Raw genomic sequence first — 25072 nt, forward strand, 5'->3', positions numbered from 1 at the left:
CCCTCTCTCTTTCTTCTTCTTCTGGAATCCCAATTATTCTAATGTTGTTTCGTCTTATGGTGTCACTTATCTCTTGAATTCTCCCCTCATGGTCCAGTAGCTGTTTGTCCCTCTTTTGCTCAGCTTCTTTATTCTCTGTCATTTGGTCTTCTATATCGCTAATTCTTTCTTCTGCCTCATTTATCCGAGCAGTGAGAGCCACCATTTTTGATTGAACTTCATTAATAGCTTTTTTGATTTCAACTTGGTTAGATTTTAGTTCTTTTATTGCTCCAGAAAGGGCTTTTATATCTCTGGAGAGGGTTTCTCTAATATCTTCCATGCCTTTTTCAAGCCCGGCTATAACCTTGAGAATTGTCATTTTGAACTCTAGATCTGACATATTACCAATGTCTGTATTGATTAGGTCCCTAGCCTTCGGTACTGCCTCTTGTTCTTTTTTTTGTTGTGAATTTTTCCACCTTGTCATTTTGTCCAGCTAAGAGTATATGAAGGAGCAAGTAAAATACTAAAAGGGTGGCAACAATCCCAGGAAAATATGCTTTAACCAAGTCAGAAGAGATCCCAAATCGTGAGGGGGGATTTTTCCCCCCTCACGATTGGGTGAGGGATCTCCTCTGATTGGGATCTCCTCTGATTGGGATCTCCCAATCTCTTCTGATTGGGATCTCTTCTGATTTGGGGATAAAAAGAGGTTCAAAAAGAAAGAAAGAAAAAAAAAGAATTAAAAAAAAGAGATTGAATTAAAGATTCAATCAAGAATTAAAAAAAGAGATTGAAGAGATTGGGATCTCTTCTGATTTGGGGATAAAAAGAGGTCAAAAATAAGGAAAGAAAAAAAAGAAAAAAAAAGAATTAAAAAAAAAGAAAACAAAAGTATAAAAAAGAATATATATATATATATATATATATATATATAAGATAAACTAGTTAAAAAAGAAAAGGGTAAAAGTTAAAAAAATTTTAGCAGAAGAAGAGAAAAAAAATGAAAAAGAAAAAAATTAAATTGACTACAAGACTAAAAAATCACAGGGAGAAAGCCATGAGTTCTGTGGTTTGTTTTCTCCTCTTCTGGAATTCTGCTGCTCTCTCCTTGGTATTGAAACTGCACTCCTTGGTAGGTGAACTTGGTCTTGGCTGGATTTCTTGTTGATCTTCTGGGGGAGGGGCCTGGTGTAGTGATTCTCAAGTGTCTTTGCCCCAGGCGGAATTGCACCGCCCTTACCAGGGGCCGGGCTGAGTCATCCGCTCGGCTTTGCTTTCAGGAGCTTTTGTTCCCTGAGCGCTTTCCGTAGAGTTCCGGAGGACGGGAATACAAATGGCGGCCTCCCGGTCTCCGGCCCGGAGGAGCCGAGAGCCCGGGGCCCCGCTCCCCAGTGCGCCCTCAGTGAACAGCTCCTAGTAACTCCCATCTGCCTAACCTCCGGCCGCGCTCCGAGCTCACCGAGCCTGCGACCGGTTCAAGGCAACCCCGAGCTGTGAGCTTACTGTCGGCTCCGTCTCTGTAGCCGGTTTTCCCGTTCCAATATCCGCAAGCTCTGCAACACTCAGACACCCCCGATCCTTCTGTGACCCTGCGAGACCTGAGGCCACGCCGACCCCGCGTGGGCTTCGCCCAGGTTTAGCCTCTGGAGCGATGTCCCTCAGCGGAACAGACTTTTAAAAGTCCCGATTTTGTGCTCCGTTGCTCCGCCGCTTGCCGGGAGCCAGCCCCTCCCCCCGGGGTCTATCTTCCCGTCGCTTTGGATTCACTTCTCCGCCAGTCCTACCTTTCAGAAAGTGGTTGTTTTTCTGTTTCTAGAATTGCTGTTCTTCTCTTCGATCTGCCAATGGATTTGCAGGTGTTTGCAATCTTTAGATAAGCTCTCTAGCTGATCTCCTGCTAGCTGAAGTAGTCTCAACCTGCTACTTCTCCGCCATCTTGACTCCTCCCGATTTTCCTTTTAAAGTAACACTTTTTCAGGGTCCTGGGTGGCTCAGTCAGTTGCACGTCCAACTCTGGATTTCAGCTCACGTTATGACGGCAGGGTCATAAAATCAAGCCCTGTGTCAGGCTCTATGCTAAACACAGCCTCTGCTTGGGAGTCTCTCTCTCCCTCTGCTCCTCCCCCTGCTCAAGCATGCTCTCTTTCTTTAAAATAAATAAATAAATCTTTAAAAATAAAAAAAACAAAATAACACTTTTTCCCTTCTCCCCAAATTTTTGACTTGATCACATAGTTAACCTGTTCAGAATTACTGTTAACATGATTTATATATCCCCCAAACAATGATTAGTCTAATGCAGAAGTATCTAAATAAAACTAGATCATTTTTAAGCCTGATAAAATGTCAAAAAAATCATTTTTCCTTAAATCTTACGAAAAAAAAAAAGCAGATTTCAGTTTCTTGAACAGTCATGTCACCAACAAAAGGCTGTATTACTCAAGAGGACCACAGAGAGATGAAAAACAACCAGCTGCTTTTAGGCCAGCAAGATTATGACGTTAGCAAAATTTCTCTCAGAACTGTCAGGTCAGGGCTACGCGGGGAACTAGCGCTCATCTGACGGAGCTCACCAGCCTCGCAGCTATAGAGCTTCTTCACTTCCGAACCCCAAAGACCCCGAATGCAGAAGCAAGGAAAGGGGTGGGAAACCGGAAGTGGGCTCCCCGCAGGAGAACTTCCGGTTCCTGCCCAGACACTTCCTGCCCGGGGTAGTTCAGCTGAGAACTGGTTACCAGCAGGCGTGAAGCCTGCCCTTCTGCGACCCGGCTTCAGGTCGTTTGCTTTTCTTGTAACAAATTTTGGCTCCTCCTACCCAGAGTACTGCTACATGATTTGTCATGCCCACTAGTGTATGATATTAAAGAGTCTGCAATAAATTATTTGTGCCAATTTAAAAAAGAACCCTATTCCCAAGCAAAGTGCAAATGAGAGGTAACAGTTTTGCCTTTCTGGGGGGATATTTGCATTTTCACAGAATATCAAAGCAAGAAATGAAGTAAATAGTCTAAGATGCAAACAGGTGGCTCTCCATCTGGGGTTCATAACTTGGATGCACATTAGAATCTCATCGGGGGATTTCACAAAATATCAATGCCTGAGCTCCATCTCCACAGATTCTGATTTCATTGGTCAAGGGTGAGGCCTCAGCATTGGGACTTTTAGAAGCTCCCCGAGGGATTTCGGTGCACAATGTTGGGATCTCTTGATCTAGAGTAAGTAGAGTGAGAGAGTTCAGCCCCGAAACTGGAAGGTGAATGCTGCTGAGCACTTGGGGGTAGTCAGGAGGAAGAGGCTGTCGCCAGGACTGCTCTATCAGATGGGAGGCTGGTCTGGAGCCCCACTTCTCAAACTTTAATGTGTACACTCCTCTGTTGGGGTCTTGTCAAAGTGAAGATTATGATTCAGTAGGTCTGGATGGCTCCCAAGATTCTGCACTTCTAACAGGCTCCCAGATGACGCCCATGCTGCTTGCTGATCCAGAGGCCACATCTGAGTGGCAAGAATCTTGATGACCTTGAAGATCCCTTCTGATCCCAAGATTCTAAGATTCTCTGAATTGAGAGCAACAGGACCGGAGGAGGAGATATTTTCCCGGAGAGGGATTCTGAAGGCTTGAAGCACAGAGTATTCTATTTGCCTAGCCCTGAAATGTTGATAAACAAGTCTGCCAGGAGCATAACTCCCTCCGTGTACACTTGGAGGAGTCAGGTTGCTACGGGAAGCAAATGTCCTAAGGAGACACTTCAGAGGTCTGAAGCCAAGGAGCCTATTCAAACACATGCCCAAGTGGATGTGGTGTAAGCTTGGAAATCAGGCATAATAAGAGTAAGGTATGAAAAGGTGAGAACAAGAATTGGACATATGACATTTAAGTATATCAGACTATTTCATGCACTTTATACTTTTATTTTAGATTTATAAAAACTATAAACCACATTTGTACTAAAGAACTAAAGATAAATGTAGTAAATGAATATACAGGAAAATCACACTAGCTTTAAGTGAATTGATATATTAGGTTGGGATGATCTATTCTTTAAGGCAATTTTAAATATCAAAAACATGGGGGAGTATCTGGGTGGCTTAGTGGGTTAAGTGTCTGCCTTTGGCTCAGATCATGGTCCTAGGGTCCTAGGATGGAGCCCCAAGCTGGGCTCCCTTCTCCCTCTGCCCACCACTCCCTCTGCTTATGCTCTCTCTCTCTGTGTGTCAAATAAATAAATAAAATCTAAAATAAAATAAAAAAGTATTGTTTTAATTCTAAAGAAATTTTAAAGTCTTTCAGGGGCCCAATAAAATGTTTCTCCTTTTGAGGTTCTTTGTTATCAAATAGTCTGTCTAAAAGGAGGATCACCTTCTGGATCATTGGTTTACCGAAGTGATTCTTATCTGTGCTGACATCATGACCAAGCACCATCATCAGATGAAGATGAGGATAGAAACTGTAACTGGAGAAGAAACAAAATCTAGAGTCAGAAAGAGTCTCCGCATGGAACTTCTTAGGCCAGCGATTTTACAAGAATGCCCAAAGTCTAACTGCATGGTGAGTGCAGTAACTGTCAAAGTCCTCACGGATTTTTAAGAGTGGTTGAGAGCAGTGGTTTTTAAAGTGGTGTCTGGAGACTCTTGGGTGGGGTCCCTGAGACCTTTTCAGGGAGGCTGCCAGGTTAAACCTATTCTTATTGATGATACTAAGATGTCATTTTTGCCTTATTGACTTGAGTGAGTCATGAATACGTGGCGGAGAGTTCCAGAGACTGCACATCAGGTCATATCACAACAGACTGAATGCACAAGCAGGTGGGAGAATGCAGCTCTCTTCTCTTAAACCTGATGTTAAAGAGATGTGCAGAAATGGGAAACAATGTCATCATCATTAATGTTTTATGTTGAAGAATATGGTTCTTTTTTATTAGAATATGGTACTTACATGAACACATAATGGGTTCACTTAACTTTTAAAAAAATATTTCTATTCCTCAGCTTTATTTTTATTTTTAAAAATAAATATTTTTAATATTTTATTTTAAAAATAAAAATTTTATTTTTATTTTTATTTTATTTATTTATGACAGAGCGAGAGAGAGAACACAAGCATGGGGAGCTGGAGAGGGAGAAGAAGGCTCCCCACTGAGCAGAGAGCCCAACATGGGGCTCAGTCCCAGGATGTGGGGATCATGACCTGAACCAAAGGCAGGTACCCCTCAGCTTTAATTTTTATGACAGTAAATATCAACAGATATAACCCATGTAAATAAAAGTTCTTTGGTGTTTTCAATAATATTTAAGAATGTAAAAGGTCCTGAGACAAAAAGGGGAAAAAAAAAAAAAAAACTTTGACCCATTAGTCTAGGGCCTTGTTCTCAAAATGTGGTCCATGGACTGGCAGCACTGGCCTTGTTCTCAAAGTATGATTCAACAGACCAGAATCTTGCTGCCACCTCAGACCTACTGAACCAGAACCTGCATTTTTGCAAGGTCACCAGATGATTTGTGCGCGGTTAGGCTGAAAAGCACTGGACTATATCTTTTACTTATTCCATCAATCCTAATCTTGACACCACACGCAATGATGAAAAATGTAGCCTCTTTGAATTCCATCCTAACTTCTCCCTAGCTTGCGGAAGCTAGGTGAATTACATAGCCACTTCATGCCTCAGTTTCCCCATCTGTAAAGTGGGGAAAATAACAATACCTAGCTCACAGAGTTGTTGTGGAGATAGATGCACTAATATACGTACCATGCCTTGCCTGTAATCAGCATTCTGTAAATACTGAGGGCTGAGTAGATTTTCTGAAAGTTCTAGCCGCTATTCCTCCTTTGGGGAGTGGACAGATCAGTGGGAAGACACAGATCTCAGCAGCTGCCATACACTGAAGCCACCAGTGGACTCCTGGTGTGTTCAAAAAGGCAGTGGGAGCCCCAGGCCTGTGTTATGAAGCCAAGGATTTTATTCTGGAACTCCAAGGATGATGGGCATTTTCAAACAGACAAGCATGGAGAAGGCACGTTCCATAGTAGGAAGAGCAAGGGAAAAGGCAGAGAAGCTGAGGAGACTGTGACATGATTAGGAATGACATTTTCCTCACCACAGGCCTTCGAGTTCCAGGAAGGAACTTGAGGAAATGAAGGCACAGAGAGGTTAAGTAACTGGCCCAACATCACAGAGCTAGTAAGAGAAGCGGTTAGGATCCATACAAAAGCAAATGGGCTCCCAAACCCATGTTAATTTTCCACTATGTGAGACAGCCTCTGTCCATGATGCCAACACTCAGAGATTTTTGAAATATGTTCTATGGCTAATAAGTGACCTGTGTGCACAAATGTTCTAAGTTCTCTATTTGGTGGGTAGTGGGTTCTATATGTTTCCACAAGTCAAATTAATTTGTTGTACTCTTTAAATCTGGACAGAGTCCAATCAGGAAGGGTTTAGTTGTCAGACAAAGGAATCCAGATCTCACCCTGTAAACCACAAGGGAGCCCTAGAGACTTGTTTTGGTGGGGCAGAGGGTGGTGACTCTCTAATTTCAAGATGATTAAGTTTGGTCCATTGGGTGTTGTGGCAAATTACATTCAGGCAAAGTGATATCATGATGAAGATCTTCTAAGATGACAAGAAAAAAAATACCTCAAGGAAGATGAAACATGAGTTAGATCTTGCTGCAAGTGTCAGTAGTCACGAGCAGAGGCTTTGCTGACATTTATGGGTGGGCATTTTTCTCAAAGGAGAGCTGAACAGAGGAGGACTCTTGGTTCAATTCTACTTGGGGATCTGGGGTTTAAATTGATCCTTAGGTCATGAGACCTCTGACCAACAGGTGTGTATGTTTCCATCAACAGAAAAGATCAATTTAAAAACCATGGTGAGCTTGGAAAAGTCACTGAATGGCCTAGCTGCACACGTTCCTGTCTCCTCTCCCCGCGGAGCCGTGAACGAGCGAGGTGTAAAGGTAAAGCTCAGCAAATGTCTTTTGCTGCCCCCCTCCATAGCCTGAACCCACATTTTCACCCTTCGGAGCAAACTGAAAGAGACCTTCCCTCAAGTGACTTCCGTTAGTGGCCAGCCAGAGGGATGGGTTTCCTGTCTGCCTCCGAAGGGGCAGCTGTCCATCCACATAAGAAGTACACAAATCAACATATATGGGAATTAAAGTAAGGGGGAATCCATATTAAAGGCAAAACTATAGGGACATTAGAAAGATTAGCAGTTGTGAGGGGCTGTGGTGGGAGGAGGGGGAAGATAGAACTGTTTTGTATATCGACTGTGGTTACCTAATTGTATGAGTTTGCCAACTCAATTTTTGGAGTTTCTAGAACTGTGTACTGTACATAAATTATACCTCAATTAGCCAGATGTTTAAAAGATTGCATATCATTTATTTTCTACTTTTTCACTTTCTTCTCTCTATATTTCCTTAACATTCTTTCATAGTTAATATTTCCTGAGTGCTCAGTATTTGTCAGGTATAAAGCTAAGTGTTTAATATTATGCTGGGGGTGCCTGGGTGGCTCAGTTGGTTAAGTGGCTGTCTTCTGCTCAGGTCATGATCCTGGAGTCCCCGGATTGAGTCCCACATCAGGCTCCCCTGCTTGGCAAGGAGTCTGCTTCTCCCGCTGACCTCTCTCCTCTCATGCTCTCTCTCTCTTTCTCACTCTCTCTCTCAAATAAATAAATAAAATAAAATCTTAAAAAGAAAAAAGAAATAATTTGGTTTAAAAAAATAATATTATGCTGAACCATTTCAACTTACAATTTTCATCAGTCAAAAGATGGTCCAATATTAGTTATTTCATGTGGTTGAGACTTAATATTTACTACAACACTTTGGCATAGATACTATTATTATCTTCATTTTGAGGTACAGAATGAGGCTCAGGGTGGTTAAGTAATTTTCCCCAGAACACAGGGAGGAGTGAAGCCAGTTCCAAAAAATATATATGCCTCGTGGAGAAAAGTGGTAAAACACAGAGATTCCCAAAGAAAGATAAAAGACCCACCCACAATACCACTACCCAAAGTGATAACATCTTGGTCCATCATCACCAAATATTTTTCTAAGCATTCAATAAAAATTATTCTGATGCTCTTTTTCAATAATTGAAGAAGAGAGATACAGACAATGAGTAACTACAGCGGAGTTATAAATGGAGGTTTTTGTCTTATTTCAGCTTGCCAGGCATTTTGATAATTGAAAGCCAATTTAGTGCTATTTTCCGCACTAACAGTTTTAATTTTTACAATTCATCTTCTCTTCTTCTCACTTTCTACCCCTTGGTGGTGGAGTCAACGTCGCATATTTAAGATGGCTATTGATAATTATCGCAAGTTTCTAATGCAATGGTAGCACTTAGAAAGAGCCGAAGAATACAGGTGTCCATGTAACTAATTACCACATGAATTTATCTCGAGGGCCTCCTTATCGTCTCCCTCCTGTGAGTCATTGATAACTTGCCGGCTCCAGATGAATCCGCTGTGTCAGAAATAGAGAAAGAGCATTGTAGACTTAATTCCAGCTGCCAGAGAACCTCAATAAGCCCCCAAGAAGCTTTTGAAAAATCAAAAAGCTCTTAAAAAGGTCTTTAAAAGTAGTTTCTCATGTTTGGCCCAACAGAGTGATAATGCTTCTTTAAAGATAGTGGGTGTAGGAGCCAATCAATACACTATTAAGACACGGACAGCGCTGAGATAGGATTACATGGTGAAGAAATTGTGAAACCTTTAACTTTTCATTTTCAGCAAGAAGAATTGAGGGAAGCGGCTTTTTAAAATTTATTTTTATCTGAATAGCCTTAGGTAATACAATTTTTTCATTTCAGATCAGGAAGTTCACCCTCGGTCCACATGTAACCAAGAGATCAAGTTAACTCCCTATCTTTTTTTATAACATGACTTTATTCTCGAGTCTGGTCCAGCTTCCTGGTTCAGTGGGAAAATACAACTACTTAGCTCATAAAGACTTTTTTCCAATTATTGCCCTTATTCCATTATTGAAACTATAGGAACTTAACCAGATTGACTTCCAAAGTAATCTGGCTGCACTTACACATTAACTTGAGGTTTGAAACACTTTCTAAATGGAAGTCAGTGGTCTAGAAGAGATTGTTAAGGCTGGAAGGATCTGTAGAAGTCACTCCATTCCTAATTTCATAGATAATAAAATGGAGACCCAAAGAAGTTGACTTAAGACCACACAGATGGGTGGGTAATACTGGAGTTCAAAGTCATCCTAAAATCCCAACCCGTAAAATAGACTAATGATTTTCTATTCTAGGTGTACCTTAAAGAGCTTACAAAACAAAAAACAAAACAAAACCAAAAAAACTGGAAACCCAAGATGCATCTCAAACTAATTAAATGAGACTCTCTGGAGTGGGAACCAGGCATCAGTATTTTTTATACTTTGGGGGAAAGCCTGATGTTCATTCTCCCAAGTGTGGGGAACCACTGGGAAGAGCTTCTTAATGTAGTGAGTGTTCATTTTTATAAAGTCGGAGATCATTATTACTAGAAGCATCTGACGTGCATACTTTTGAACATATTCCAGATCAAATTTTATCCTTTCAATTTTAATGACATGTGGAAGTCTTCAGCACTATTTTTCAAATATTTTTAGCTCTCTGTCTTCTGGGTACTTGGTAGGATTTCACTTCCTGGCCCCTTGTGATTGAGTGGGGCATGTGACCAATGCTGGTGAATGAGTTGAGGGAAAACATGACTTTGGGCTGGAGCACTTAATTGCCTTTCCAAGCCCTTCCAAAATTTGCATTGTCTGTCACAATAATGAGCCATGTTTCACGCAGTCCTGGGCCCCAGAGTGACGTCAACACTCACAATGGATATGTCACACGGATAAAAAATAGATCTGGGTTTGTTTTTGTTTTTAAGGCACTGAGATTTTGAGGTTGTGTGTTACCACAGGATAATCTAACCCATCTTGAAAGATTCACTACATAATCCTAATGTTGGTATTCTAAGAAAAATAAATTATTTTAAAAATTAATTTATTTTCTCCCCCAAAATCAGTATTCAAGATTTCATTGTGTTTTCCCTTTTTCTGCTGAGAATGGGTCATAAATATTTAGTCTCAAACTCAGATTTTTCAAAGTCTTGTCTTGTTCCCAACACTGATAGTGTAATTTCCATGTATCATCAAAAGTCGACTAAAAGAATCACACAGAGGATTCCCAGATGTTCAGAAATGAGAAGCTGTCTTTAAGAGGCTTACGTCTTTTCAACACACACAAGGATTTCTCCTAACATTACTGCTGTTGTAATATTTACCAATGGACTCACACTTGAAATTATGTTTGTCTTTTTACACCATTAAGTTGTTGCTTTAAAGTTATTTAGAATTTAAAAAGTTTCCAATGGGGCCACTCATTTGCTATTAAAATCCAAACAGTTGTATGACTTATGCCTGAATACCGGCAGATAATCACTCTGGGGTCTGGAGAGAGCTCTAACGTACTTCCTGAGCTCAAATCTTAATAGTCTTATTCCTGAATATAATATCTGGCCCCCCCTTTTTCTTCCTTATAAGTTTCAGTAGTAACGGGGGTCCATTGGAGCCCATGTATGTGAAGGGACTGTCTTGGAGGAAAGGCTCCAGCTCAGCCTGAAGGGGAAAGAGGCAAAATGCACCAGCACCAATTATGGGCTTAATCCAGCCAAGATGGTATCATGGGATGGGGAGAAATAAATTATGGATAACTGAGGGTCAGAGCCATGGCATAAGCGGCTAAGAAAAGGCTAGGGAGACACCATGCCAGCTCTAATAACCTCTAACCAATTAATAGTAAGTGAACTTCCCATGCAGTCAAACACATCGGAGAGAACAATCCAGCATTGTAAGGGTGGAGTGGAGTGAATCTGTTGACCTAATAATGAGCTTCTTCCTCTTTTAGCATCTATGAATCTATGACTAGCACTGGAGCCTTGTTACCCTTTGCTATAGTTATAGGCTTCTAAGTCACGGTGGTCCTTCAAGGGCTTCTTTGAACCTGTAGGGTCTCATTTTATGTAGTTGATGAAACATATCTATTTTTAACATTTACCTTCATTCCATTGATTCTTCTGGGAAATTTCGTCCTGCCCCAGGAACCAGTCCTGCAGCTCAATGGTGACTCCACAACTTCAAGAATTTAAAAAAAAAAAAAAAATAGTGAAGAAAGGAGGTGAAGTTAGTTTGCAAAACAGTCAAGACATTTCTAAGAATGTTATATTTTTTAAAAAATTTTTATTTATTTGACAGAGATCACAAGTAGGTGGAGAGGCAGGCAGGTGGGGCAGTAGTGGGAAGCAGGCTTTCCGCTGAGCAAAGAGCCCGATGCAGGACTCGATCCCAGGACCCTGGGATCATGACCTGAGCTGAAGACGGAGGCTTTAACCCACTGAGCCACCCAGGTGCCCCTAAGAATGTTATTATTTTTTTCCTCTAAAGAGGGACTACATTTCTATTGACTGAAAATTAAAAATTTACAGTTTACTCCGAAAGTGTGATCCATGAACGGTGACTGGGAAGTTACTGTGGTGTAGAGGACAGACTATCACACCTGGAAAATGAAGGGCTTCAGAGTCAACCAATTCTGCAACTATGAAAAAATGAGATATATTTTCAGACCTTGGGCTTATTTTGCTATAAAATGGGATAATTATAAACCTGCTCTATCTTAGCTATTGCATTGGGATTCACTTGGATAAGATACTTTTCAAATTCTGGGCTTAATATTGTTATTGATATAAGAATATCTGAAGGTTTAATCATAATCACTAATGAAAATGGGCTTTGAGAAGCAATAAAAGGAAATGTGATGATGATTGCTATTTACTTGTAAAATTTCAAAATTGACAGAGTTCTGGAAAAGTATGTTAGTTTTAATAAATACTCTGAGGCTCTTATTGCCCAAGCAGGACTTGCACATCTCAGGGGTGTCATCTAGTAACGAATAAGTAGTCTATACTTCAGAGGCTGTAAGCACTCAGCTCTATCCCCGATCCATACCAGAGATTTTGCTAAGTAGCAAAATACCTATTAGCGATGGGTTTTCATTGTCCAAAAACAGCACTACTTAATACATGTGGATTGGCTGGGGCAGTGGTCAGAAAATCCCTTTCTTTCCTTAAAGATTTCAATTTTATTTATTTGTCAGAGAGAGAGAGAGTATAAGCAGGGGGAGAGGCAGAGGGAGAGAGAGAAGCAGGCTCCCCACTGAGCAGGGAGCCTGATGCAGGACTCGATCCCAGGACCCTGGGATCATGACCTGAGCTGAAGGCAGACACTTAAATGACTGAGCCACCCAGATGTCCCCAGAAAACCTGTTTAGTAAAGGTTTGCTGTTGTTTTTGGCTTTTCAGGTAAATGACCTCTGTCACAATCCCTCAGCTCCTCTGCCACTGTAGCACAAAACGAGCCACAGACAATATGTAAATGAATTGGGATGGCTGTGTTCCAATTAAACTTTATTGACAAGCACAGACCAGATTTGGGCCGTACACTGGGGTCTGTCAACTGCTAAGCTAGAATAGTGTGGAAACACTGCCTGTCCTTGAATGGACAGGGTTTAAGGATTAAAAACCTTTTCAACATATTAAATGTTTCCCAAGGCTGAATTCTAAAATAGCGCCAAGTCCACTGTTGGCATGGAGGATTCTGCTTATCTGATGGCAACTACAAGGTTAACTGAACCCTGTCTCTACAATGTTATGCCATTTGCCCCAAATGAGCTATTTAAATGGGGAGTAATTGGAGTATTTAAAAGGGCAAAGATCTGAAGTCATTGAGTTGCATGCTTTCATGCCTGCCTGTCAATAACTGTGGAGCAGCATACTCTGTCTAAGTCTGGCTTTTCTTCCTTGTAGCATGATGACGGGCTTGGAGATCTGTAGTCCTCCCCCACCTCTGAGGATGGCTATACGTCCAACATGAATAAAAGAACCTGAGAACTCTACACTGTCAAATTGGCTCAGGCCAGTTCACAACAGCAGTAGAAAACAGACAGATGGGAGACAGCATCGCCAATGAAGGAAAGAACTGATTCTAGAGAAAGGCAAAGGACCAGCAAAACAGCCCAGCTCGTGAGGTCATAACAGCACAAGCTTCCGAGTCATTCGGAACCCAGTCCTTCAGAGTCAAAGATGACATTATCTCTGCATGTCTTTGTGTCTGGAGAGACCACCCCCAGATTTAACAAGCCTTTCAACTCGGTGGAAGACAGTTCTTTGACTTGGGGCAGCAATTACTTTTACAAAGGTTATTATTGTTGGCAACTTTGTTGCATCGGATCCTGGTATGTGCTTAGAAAATCTCCTCCTTTCCAGCTGCTAGGCACCAGGTGGAATTTCCAACAACCCTTTTATAGGGCTTGCAAGGATTAAGTGGAGTAAAGTAAGTGAGGCCTGACTTTTAGTAAACACTCTATAAATGAGAGGTGTTTATTATCACCTCCCAAATGTAATGAGGCTTCGCTCCCACAGAGACTTTGGGTTTTTTTTTTTTTCAGTCCCCTGTCATCCCCTTGTGATTTTGTTCACAGAATTCTATACTTTTAGGGCAGAAAAAGGCATTCAAGACCATCTAACCTAATTTCCTAATTTAATTTTGAAAACCTGATCCCTGATTGGTGACAAAGTTTGAGGAATTTCCTTCTTATCTATACATTCCCATATGGAGACATAAACCCCACTAATGCTCAAAGCAGGCTTTAAAGTTATGTAGCCAACCAAAGGGAACTAGAACACATTAATCTATTTCAACCAGAATATGGGTCAAAAAATAGTTAAAAACTACAGAAAAATAAAATATGGAGTAACTTTGTTAACCATCAAATTGCTGTAATATAAATATTTCGTTTTTGAAGATTTTTATTTATTTATTAGAGAGAGAGAGGGAAAGAGAGCATGCACACAAACAGGAGAAGCAGCAGGCAGAGGGAGAAGCAGGTTCCCTGCTGAGCAAGGAGCCTGATGCAAGACTCAATCCAAGGATCCTGGGAGCATGACCTAAGCCAAAGGGAGAAGTCAACTGAACCACCCAGGCATCCCCATATAAATATTTAAAAAAAAACAAAACTCTTTCCTTCAACTTCTAGGAGTGGGGAGTCCATCTAGTTCATGAAATAATTTCTGAAAGCATCATGAAAGGTGCATTCCTTCATTTATACATTCAATCAACACATTTTCATAAAATATCTACATTGTTAGGTTTTCCTTATGTTAGGACTCATGATTATAAATGTATGACTCTCAAAACTCTATCTCCAGCCATAACCAGCCTCTCTCTTTGCACTTCCATGTCCTTCCCCAGTTGTGCAGAGATGACCTGAACTTCATTCATTCAGTGAATGTTCTTCGGGCCCCTATTCAGAGTTGGTCATAGCTCTGGGCCAAGGGGACAGAGCAGTGAATAAGGCAGACACACCGCTGCTCCTGTGGAGTTGATGTTCTGAGAACTTTCCATGGTGAGTATCCTTCATGCCTAAACATGTCAAAACCTAAATTCATTCAGATTCCGCTAACAGTTGGGAAGTTCATACTGTTTACCGGCATTTTCGCGTGCGCCCTTTCTTTCTCCCTCACAACGACCCTCTAAAGTAAGCACTGCTACCTTAATTTGTCCACGGTCACACAGTTCTAGTAAGAGGCGGAGCCAGAACTCAAATGTAGGTCTTCTAACTTCAAGCCCTGTGGGGCTGCTCTCTCTCTCTCTCCACATTTCTACAATAATCTTTTCCAGGTAGCTGCCCTCTCCCAATCTGTGCATTTCCTGGCACCTTCAGCCAGGCTGGCCTTAATTCTAAACGTCACCAGCCCATCCCCCTCACTCCTCTCATACCTACCCCCACCCCGCCTCCCCCAAGCCCCACCGTCTCTGCATCTGGTAAATTCTCTATCTTTAGGTCTAGGCTGTTGTTTCTACTTAGCCCTTCAGTTTGGCCCAGAAAGGCCAAACAGGTTGCTGGCTCTGTGCATCATGGGAGTTCTCTGGGGGAAGTTTTCCCTAATGGCGGAGTCGCACACAAGTCATTGCCAAGACATTATTATGTAACAGTCGTCCTTCATGGTATCTGTCAGATTTAAAATGCCCCTAACTTCTGCTCCTTGGTATTTAGTTAAAAGGCACTCTCACATGCACAAAATGGCATTACTGGGCATGGTTCCTCACTGGAACATTGTGATAGCCACAGACTGGAAACCACTTAAATGTTCCTTAATAGGGACTCGTTAAACAGAACATGGTACGTGGTGAAATGAAATATTATACAGAAAATGGAGGAAGTTCCTTACATAATGATACAGAAAGATCTTCTAGACAGTGTTGATATATTAAAAAAAAAAAAGGTCCCAAGAGTATTTATCATATAATATTACATTTGTGTAGAAAATGAATATATACATGTTCATTAAATACCCCTAGAATACTTTTGAAATGATACATGGTTGACTCTTGAACAACACAGGTTTGAACCGTACAGGTCCATTTATATGCAGATTTGTTTTTTCAATAACTATAGTACAATAAATATATGTTTTCTTCTTTATCATTTTCTTAATAATATTTTCTTTTCTCTAGCTTACTTTATTGTAAATATACATTATATAGCACATTACATACAAAATACGTGTTAATCAATTGTTATCAGTAAGGCTTCTGGTCATAGTTGGCTATTAGTGTTAGGTTTTTGGAACCAAAGTTACACATGGATTTTTGACTCCACGGTGAGAGGCGGTGAGCCCCTAACTGCCTTGTTGGTCAAGGGACAACTGTATAGGAAATGGGTAACAGTGGTGACTTCTATAGAGGGAAACTAGGTTTCTAGAAGGCCAGGGAGAAAGTAAGACTTGCTTTTTTCACTAGATGATCTTTTATATTGTTTGGACATTATAAGCGTTATTATCTATTCAACAATAAATTAAATTATTTTAACAGTTTAAAAACAGGATACCCCAAAAAGATTTGGGTAGCTTAAGAACAAAGCCGATTTTAAGAGCCTTACCTGCTTCCTTGAAGTTCAAGTGTTGGAAACTAGGAATACTTGTTAAAGTGTTTTGTTTGCCCACGTGTCTCCGCAAAAGTCTAAAAGTCAAACAACACCGGTGCATTATTTACTAGTAAGTAGACTGAGGTTTAAAAAGACTCATGTATGTTACAGATGTGATTTTAATTTGTATTTCCATAACCATCAACCTCATTAGGCTTACGAACCCACTGCTCTCCACTAATGTACAAGCAAATACTTAGAACATCATTAGCAGCCCATTAAAATAGAACCACAGAAAAATATTTTCCAGTTAAACAAATCAGGAAAAGCAAAGGGGAAAAAAAAGTCGTTTATAGCTGAACTTATAGCCAGAAGCATATGCTTGACCACTGGCGATCCATCTCCTAAGTCATTTAATTACCAAATCTGATGACCACATCAAAATTTCTTTTTGTTTTAAAGCAAACGTTAAAAAATAAATACCTGTTTTTTTCGATGCCGCAGCTTCTGCATTGGAAGAAATATCAATCTGAAAAGAAAAATGACAGAATGCTGTTGAGTGTTCCACGGTGTACTGCTTAAAGTATCCCGTGTGTATGGAAGCAGGTTCTGCCCATGCCAGGTCCGTCATGCCCCTGCCCAGGGTGGACACAGATACAGCCACAGGAGAGCTGGGTCTAAGAATGCTAGGGAATGAGGGGCTTTCATTCTGCTCAGGATCACAGAGGTGAATGCCCAGGAGCCAGATACCTGCCAGCAAGATGCAGAAAGCTTTCAGAATGTTAATATCAACTTGAATGTGAGCTTCCTCCCTATTTACCCTACTACTGGAATGTACCCATCCTAGCCTGACCGCTAAAACAGGCCGTTCACGTCTGTTGATTTCGCACTCGCATCACAGCAGAATGTGAGCTTACATAATGATACAGAAAGATCTTTCTGTGGGAGAGTGGGAGTAGGAAGGAAGGAAGGGGAGGAGTCTGCTCCAAGCAGTCATTGGGGACCACAGAGTCCTTCTGTCTTGGACCCCACTATCCCCAGGACAGAGACTCCACTGGGAAGTCTGGTGAAGCTTGAGGACCATTCCCACATAACCGCCAGGGAGGCTGAGACAGGCAGCCCCACTGTGGGCCTGAGAGCAAACGGGCAGGGTGTGGGTAGGGATTACCCAGTCTCTCTGCCACAGGAGACTTCGTGATTCAAGAGAGTGGAAGAAAGTCCTGAAATAGTGCATACTGTACCTTTCAGAAAGGAAACAGTCCCCTGCCAACAACAAGACTCTTTTCTAGAAACTTCAGTTTTAAGGAAAATGGTTTCATATGAATGAGCTTGTATAACAAAAAGAATTTATCTCGAACTTGGTAACTTGGATACCAAGAAACCTTTTTTAAGAATCTGAGCCCTAGGGCAACAGTTCAGCCCTTCAAGACTGGTTTGGGGCTGTCCAATGCCCCCACCTTGGGCTGCCAGGTCACCTGACCTGCCCAAGACTTGGGCCACCACCAATGGTTGGTTTGTTTTAAATATTTATTTATTTATTTGAGAGAGAGCAGGAGAGCATAAGTAGGAGGAGGGGCAGCGGGAGAGGGAGACATGCAGACTCCACCCTGAGTGGGGAGTCTCACTGGGGCTCAATTTTAAGACCCTGAAATCACCAGGATCTGAGCCATAATCAAGAGTCAGAGGCTCAACGCACTGAGCCACCAGGTGCCCCCTAATGGCTTAAAAGGGGAAAAAATAATGTGCTTTTGGTCAGACTCTTTCACACTGGGAATGTTCAGTAATTCCCTGCATCTTGGACGGAGTGTGATTCTGACCTCAGGAATATTTGTGCGTGCAGCAGGGCCAAGGCCGAAGAGTGGCCATCTGCTCCGGGCACTAGGATTTCTGTCCCCTCCTTAACCTGCATCAAAACACGCAGGCTTCATTCTACAGCAAACACACTTGCTCCGTTTCCAGCACACAGCCCCTGTGTCTTGTCCTTTCTTGGCCCTCAGCGATCGTCCCTGTTCTTCTGTTGTGTCGGAAGGCAGATTTTGGCAAATCCATCCACATGCTTGTTTCCGCTATTTCCGAAGGTGGTGCCTCTTCTATAGCCCAACTAATCATACATGAAAAGAATGGACAGGGAAACTGTGTGATGAAGCCCCCCAAGGGAGGTGGGCTGTCGTCTCTGGGAATCAGCAGCCTTCAGCATCAGATCGGTACTTGGACCCATTCCTGTGCCTGCTCCCAGGAAGCCAGCTCACTGGCTGAGGGCTGAGTTCTCACCTCCTGTGTGATGACACACATGGAAAGTGACAGAGTGGCCTCTGGGAAAACCACCTCATTCCATTCTCAGACCAAGGAGAAGGGCCAAAGATGTGGACAGGTAGCTGGTGGCCGCTGACCCTATTTATTCTCAGAAAGTGCTGAATTCTCCAGCCACGTTCTTCTGAAATGATATTGGCATCTCTCCTTACTAATGAGCCCCCTGACATGTGGTTTCTGCCCGAGAGTAAAAGAAATCACACCTTCCTAGCACAAGCATTGACTGATAGCATTATTTATTCCATTGCTGTAGCATCCAGAATAATGCAAAGAATGGGAGAGTTTTATTCCTTAAATCTTCTGAGAATTCAAATACCAACTTATTCAAAATTTAAGACGGCACCAAATAAGCTCCAGGAAAGGCTAAATAGATCTCATGTAATCATAGATATATTTTATAACTCCATGATACATACGTGATAAATTTCACTTACTAATTATATTATTGGTTATTACTAAGTTCATAGTCTAAAAATCATTCTAATGACACTTTTTCAGAAACCCTAGTGGAATCAGTTTCTAGATTCTGTGTCAAGGAAGTGAGAGCCTCATTTTCCCCGCAGCCATTAGAAAGCAGACTTATATTTAAACGTGTATGAAGCATACACGACAAGCACACACAGAGTTCACGCACTGAATGCAACCCAGACTGTCCTGAACTTGGCAGAACTTAGGTCAAGGTCAGACACTGTGCCTTGTGTCTGGGGCGGGGCAAGGGTGTAGGTGCAGGGTGCCTGACTGTGTGTCACCGGGACTGGCCATCATGCCAACTAGCATGAAGCATACAGTGGAAATAGCCAATTCTCAGTTACCTGGGGGCTCTTGGTCAGCTACCGAATTATCCAAAATCTCGACATTTTCTTTTTCCCCTATCAGGATTAGCCCTAGAAGGAGACGATGCAATCTGCGATTTTACATCTTCACAAAAGTTTCGGTGGGGCAGATATAAAAATCTACTGGGGAGGGGGGAGAGTGAGAACTGTTAGCTAGTTATTGTGATTATATTCACGGAAGTTGATTCGTTGTTATAGCCAGTAATCAAATGTTTCCCATTTGTATAAAACAATTGCCAGTCCTCAAAGTACTTTCTCTCCCAACTCCTTTTCTCCTTCTCTCTTTCTTTCTTCGTTGGCCCACTTCCTTCCAAAAGAGAGATGCTAAAAATCATTAAAGTCAATGTCCCTTTTTCATTTACCAAGTATGTATGCTCATATACACTTCCCAATTGGTTTCTCCCAAGGTCAGTATTTCCTTATTTTTCTAATGAGGAATTGAGGATCAGAGAGGCTAAGGGACTTGTCCAAGGCCACACAGCTAATAAAACAGCCAAGATGAGATTCAAATGCAGGTTTTGTCATTCAGATACTGTCAACTTCTGTACACCAGAGTCGCTCCACCTAAAATAGCACGTTCTTCTATGTGAGCTGCTGGCTAATGCTAAGGGGCCAGGCATAGGCTAAAGCTGAGGGAGAACTCTCTACAGCAGGGTAGGTTGACTTATAAACTATTTTCATTACACAGCATTCACCATCTATGGAGAATCAGGAAATAGTTCAGAGATGTAGAACTGAGACAAAACAAATGCAGAGGGCGAGTATGTTGTACTCTTTGGCTTGGGTGGAGACGGGGGAGTTGGGCAGAAATCTACACAGCAACCACATATTCTTTAGACTTGACAAAATTCTACTGCTAAAGATCACTGTCCCTTGCCCTTTGCAAGTTTTGAGGGCTTCCTTATTCCTGACCTTCCAAAATCTGCAAACTTACAATTCCTTTAATGAAATCATGGGCTTTTAAAAAAATATGAAATGAAAATAATCAGATGGGCAAAATTAGATTCTGTTGGGCACATAGTAGATGTTCAACTGCACTATGATAGCTACTACTGCCTGCCATTGACCTTAACGTCGTGCGTGTTGAATGAGTCTGCTTTTCTCCTTATTAGGAAATAGCCATGCTATATTTCTTTACTTTACCTCTGATATAACACATATAAACACTTTGTCTGAAACTGTATCTCTTATTATTAAAGATAAGTGCATGACTCATGGTGATAACCAAGCCAGCTTTCATACCAAGTCCTCTTTGATCTAGAATACGTTATAATCCCAATGCTTGAACACTCCCACCGGGATTGCTACTAAATATATAACTGGATTATTAGAGAAGTATTACTGCATACCCAGAGAGAGTCAATAAACTATGATAAACTGTGCCAAAGAATATATTTTCTTTCTTCCCTCCTTCCCCTTCTTGTCTTCCTGTATCCAGGATGGTTCATGTATGTCACAGTTAAATACTTTGAAAGATAAAACAGAAAGCCTCTGTGAATAGTAATCCGATGTGTCAACTGTGGTTCCGTTGATGTTTTGTTTCTCAGTCCTGTCACTGTTTGATGATTGTTGTCTCCACCGGGATTTAAGAGTGGAAAGCCACTCCCTGCAAATCCTCTCCATGCCTGAATTTCCTCACTGGGGATTTGTTTTGGGAACTGCCTTCTCTTCTCCCAGAAAGCTCTTGAAAAAGGCAAACAGTCCTGGGAAGTGCGACACTCAAGCCCTTCTAGCTTGGGATCGAAAAGTTTATTGGATGCTTTCTTTTTTGACCTGAGCTGTCCAAGGACTATGAGAATGTTGAGCAAATGGATGAGGAGGTGGGAGAAACAGCAAAGAACGGTGGGGAGGGAGAATTTCTGAAGATAATTATTATTTACCTCCTTATTTGCTCAGGACAGTCTAAGCTCTGAGTTCATTAATTCTGCAATGCAAACACCTTCCCATAAAGCCAGCCTAAACTTCTCTGATCCTCCTGGAGGCCAATTCACTTCTACAAACAGGCTTTCCATAAGGGCTATCAAATAAACAAATGAGTGGGTTCATAGCAAGTGACTCAAGCCAAACTCTTCCATCTTCCCCCACTAAATCTGCCCGCCCACGGCCTCTGTGCCTGCACGGTCTGTGCCCCATGCCTGTTCGTCCCACTCTGTCCCTGTTCCGGTGAAAGATCAGTCCTCTATTTGTGCTCTGGCTCTGGCCTCCTTTGCTGCCTCAAGGACTCTGCTTCTGTGCTTATTTCTTTCCTCCTCTACCTTCTTTTTCGTCTATTCATTTACTCCTCATTTACATAAACATGCGGACCTCTCTCAGCTCTCCTTCTTAGCCCCCTGGGCCCCTCCATCTGTCCCACCAGACAGAGACCGTCCATGGCTTTTCCCCTGCTCACCTCACTTTCCGAACTGCCCCTTTCCCTGGCCTCAGCCAGTCCCAAGACTTTAAGCAGCATTTAAGTATGCCAACGATGCTTGGATTTACATTTCCAGCCCCGACCTGTCTCCTCCACCCCACACTTACCCCTCTTTGGACTTAATATACCTATGAGGATGACTAATGGGTTCTGAAAAGAGAACTATTGATTTCTGCATCTCCCTAGCCCAAAGTTACTCCTCCCTCCATCTTAACCATCTCAGTGAAACACTCTATTTTCCAACCAGGAAATCAAGGGGAAAAGCTAAGAGAACACTTTTTGTCTCCCCATGACAAATCCAATGGGAGATCCTATCACCCCTTCCTCCAAAGCACATCCCAAATCTGTCCAGTAATCTTTATCTCCACTGGTACCACCTTTGCCCACACCATTACCATGTTTTTCCTAAAATAACCTCCTACAGGCTCCCAGATTCCTTATTTGTCTACACAACCCATGCTTCATAATGTCAGGATTACCTTTATAAAAATATAAATAGCTCCATGTCTTGTCTTGTCTTAAAACACCCAAAGGGTTTTCCATTGTATTTAGAATAAAATAAAAACTCTGTATTATAATAACCAGGGCTGCCATAAAACAAAAACAAAAAACCAAAAGAAACCTAAATGGACATAAATGAAACATATCTAAGCTCAGCAACACAAGTGTAGATAGGAAGAGAATGTCCCAATTCTGACAGAGCAAAATTTTCCTGTCCCTCAACCCAACCAACCATATACCTGGGGGACACAGCTTCCTTCATCACAGAGTGATTGCCTCGCATTAGAGTTGGGCTTCTTCACAATGTGGAGACTGGGTTCCTTGTGTGAGCATACTGGCAGTTGGGAGCACCAGATAGAAGTGCTGCCTTTTTATGACCTAGCCATTGTCCTATCAAAGCCTAGTTCATATCCTGGGAGTAAGTAAATGGTAAATTCTAGCATTACATAAAGCCTTGTAGGTACTCTGCTTCTGAAACAAGTGGGAGAACTATTGGCATTGCCCAGCTGTTTCGTTTTGTACTAGAAGGACGAAAGAGATGGTTGCGATCACCTATTGGGAGACTCCCTAAAGCACAGCTATTACCAATCTCCTTTCTCCCTCTGCTTGCCTTCAGAGGCCATTCTAGAGCAGGTGGAATTAGAGACTGATGCTAAAGGGTGGGAGAGGTTGGGCAAGCACTCGGGTGCCGTTGACGTGTGGAATGGACTTGGAGAAAGTCTGGGGTCACAGGAATCCAGAAGAGTTTTGTGTGGCAGTGGGAAATGGAGGGAGTACAGGATGAGCACAAGGAGACAGTGACAGGAAGGAGATAGAGCAAGGCAGTGTTTCTCAAAGTGTGGCTGGTAGACCAGCTGCATGAGAATCAGGATCACCCAGAGTGTCTGTCACAGTGCAGGTCCCTGAGCCCCTCATCTTCTGATTCCCAATCTCTGGAGTGGGGCCTAAAAAGTCATATTAGTGGGCTTTCAGTGGAAACTTATGTACCCCAATATTTGCGAATTCCTGAGACAGATGATGAAACTAGCTCTGGTTTATAAAATTGAGCCTGGCTCAGAAGTAGGTCCCAGCAAAAGGGACATGAATATTTCTGTGTCACCAGGACAAAGCTCATCAAATATAGTGGAAAGACACTGTAGCGATGTAGTGAAAAGAAGGGCCATCTGTACCCCAATGTTTATAGCAGCAATGGCCATGGTCGCCAAACTGTGGAAAGAACCAAGATGCCCTTCAATGAATGAATGGATAAGGGAGATGTGGTCTATGTACACTATGGAGTATTATGCCTCCATCAGAAAGGACGAATACCCAACTTTTGTAGCAACATGGACGGGACTGGAAGAGATGATGCTGAGTGAAATAAGTCAAGCAGAGAGAGTCAATTGTCATATGGTTTCACTTATTTGTGGAGCATAACAAATAGCATGGAGGACAAGTGGAGATGGAGAGGAGAAGGGAGTTGAGGGAAATTGGAAGGGGAGGTGAACCATGAGAGACTATGGACTCTGAAAAACAATCCGAGGGTTTTGAAGGAGTGAGGGTGGGAGGTTGGGGGAACCAGCTGGTTGGTATTAGAGAGGGCACGGATTGCATGGAGCACTGGGTGTGGTACAAAAACAATGAATACTGTTACGCTGAAAAGAAATAAAAATAAATTAATTAATTAAAAAAAAAAAGAAAGACACTGTAGCAATGAAAGAGAAATGAAGATTTAAGTTTTCCTCAAAATAAAAACATAATTTAGGGGAAATGACTAATTAACTCTCAAAGTTTTCAGTTTGTACCCATGATTTGGCAATATTTGACAGCCTACTATCATTGCCATTTTTTTTTTTTTTTTTTGGTCATTGCCATTTTTAATAAATGAATCTCACCAAAAGAAAGTTTACAGTTTGACTTCAAAAACTCCCTCCATCTAGGGCTTCACAGAGCTCAAGAGGAGAAGGAACACATCTCTTTCTGTGACATTCAGCTGATTTGCACATGCAAGAGTCAGGAAGCATACATTTCCATAGAAGCCTAAAGATGAAAAGCCAGAACACTATTTGTATTGGGGGCACTTATGATGTGATCCCATTCTGCTTTGCCCCACCACCCATACACGGTTTCCATTAATATCTTCTCTGCCTCGTCTCTGAAATCCTTCATCATCAATGGCTCATTGTTAAAAACTCCCTTCCTTAGCTTCAGGCCACTTTTCCCAGACGGCTCCATGATCCCCTGCCCCCAACCAAGAATTCCTTTTTCCCTGACCAGGAAAGAATGAACTTCCTCATGACATGCAACCATTTCAAGGATATGAAGACTCTCTAGGATTTATACCTCAGGTCTCACTGGGCTGGTAAGACACCCTCACCCATCAAATGAGCACACCCAAATGTCACAGAGACTCCCAGAGAGCTACACCCCAGGCAGCTAACAATCTCCACGGCAATAGCCATCCATCTGCTTAACTTTTCCAGATAAGTTTTCTCTCCCTAATGCTGGAGCCCGTATTATCCCACCTATCCTTTTAAAAAAGATGTTCTTTGTTTCTGAAACAAAATCCTAGCTCTTACTGTGGATGACCCCGCCTCCTCTCCACCCTGCCCCCTCTCCTCTGCAACCCCCCCTCCCCAATGGCGAGCTGCACATTGGCCTGCTATTAAACAACTTTAACACAGTTGCACTTTGTTTGCTCCATATCTATGTTTTTGCCTTTCTGAGAGGAGGTATTGTGCTAGGCAGGACTATTTGATTGGAGAATTGTTTAGACTGTGGCAAGTAGAATAGCTAAATTTCAAGGCAAAAAGAAGGCATCATTAATGCACAGAAAAGAAAAAAATGAACAAGTTGGCATAGATAGGACACTTAGTTCATACTAAAACAAGAGTCAACACAGAGCTTCATCTCAGCTTCGCTGAATTGGAATTTCAACTGGGAAATGGAATCCAAGCACTGAACATTTCAGTCTGCAAAGAGGTGGAATCAGAAAAATTAAAAAAACAAAAATGCTCAAGAGCATACACTGAAACTTTCATATCAGTACTTCCTAAAATCCAATGTCTTCAT

The 25072-nt window shown here is 42.0% G+C and overlaps 1 long non-coding RNA gene across 1 annotated transcript in view; it reads right to left on the reverse strand.

Annotated features, from left to right (window-relative positions):
• Positions 1-15999: 15999 nt before the first annotated feature.
• LOC122902243 overlaps positions 16000-25072 on the reverse strand; it is a 99091-nt gene continuing 90018 nt past the window's right edge. Inside the window, exons 2-3 of the long non-coding RNA XR_006383780.1 lie at positions 16451-16496; positions 16000-16062 (exon numbers count right to left, since the gene is read on the reverse strand). This is a non-coding gene — a long non-coding RNA (uncharacterized LOC122902243). The remainder of the gene's footprint in view (positions 16063-16450; positions 16497-25072) is intronic.

Source organism: Neovison vison, chromosome 1 (genome assembly GCF_020171115.1).
Source record: "Neovison vison isolate M4711 chromosome 1, ASM_NN_V1, whole genome shotgun sequence".
NCBI classification, from domain to species: domain Eukaryota; kingdom Metazoa; phylum Chordata; class Mammalia; order Carnivora; family Mustelidae; genus Neogale; species Neogale vison.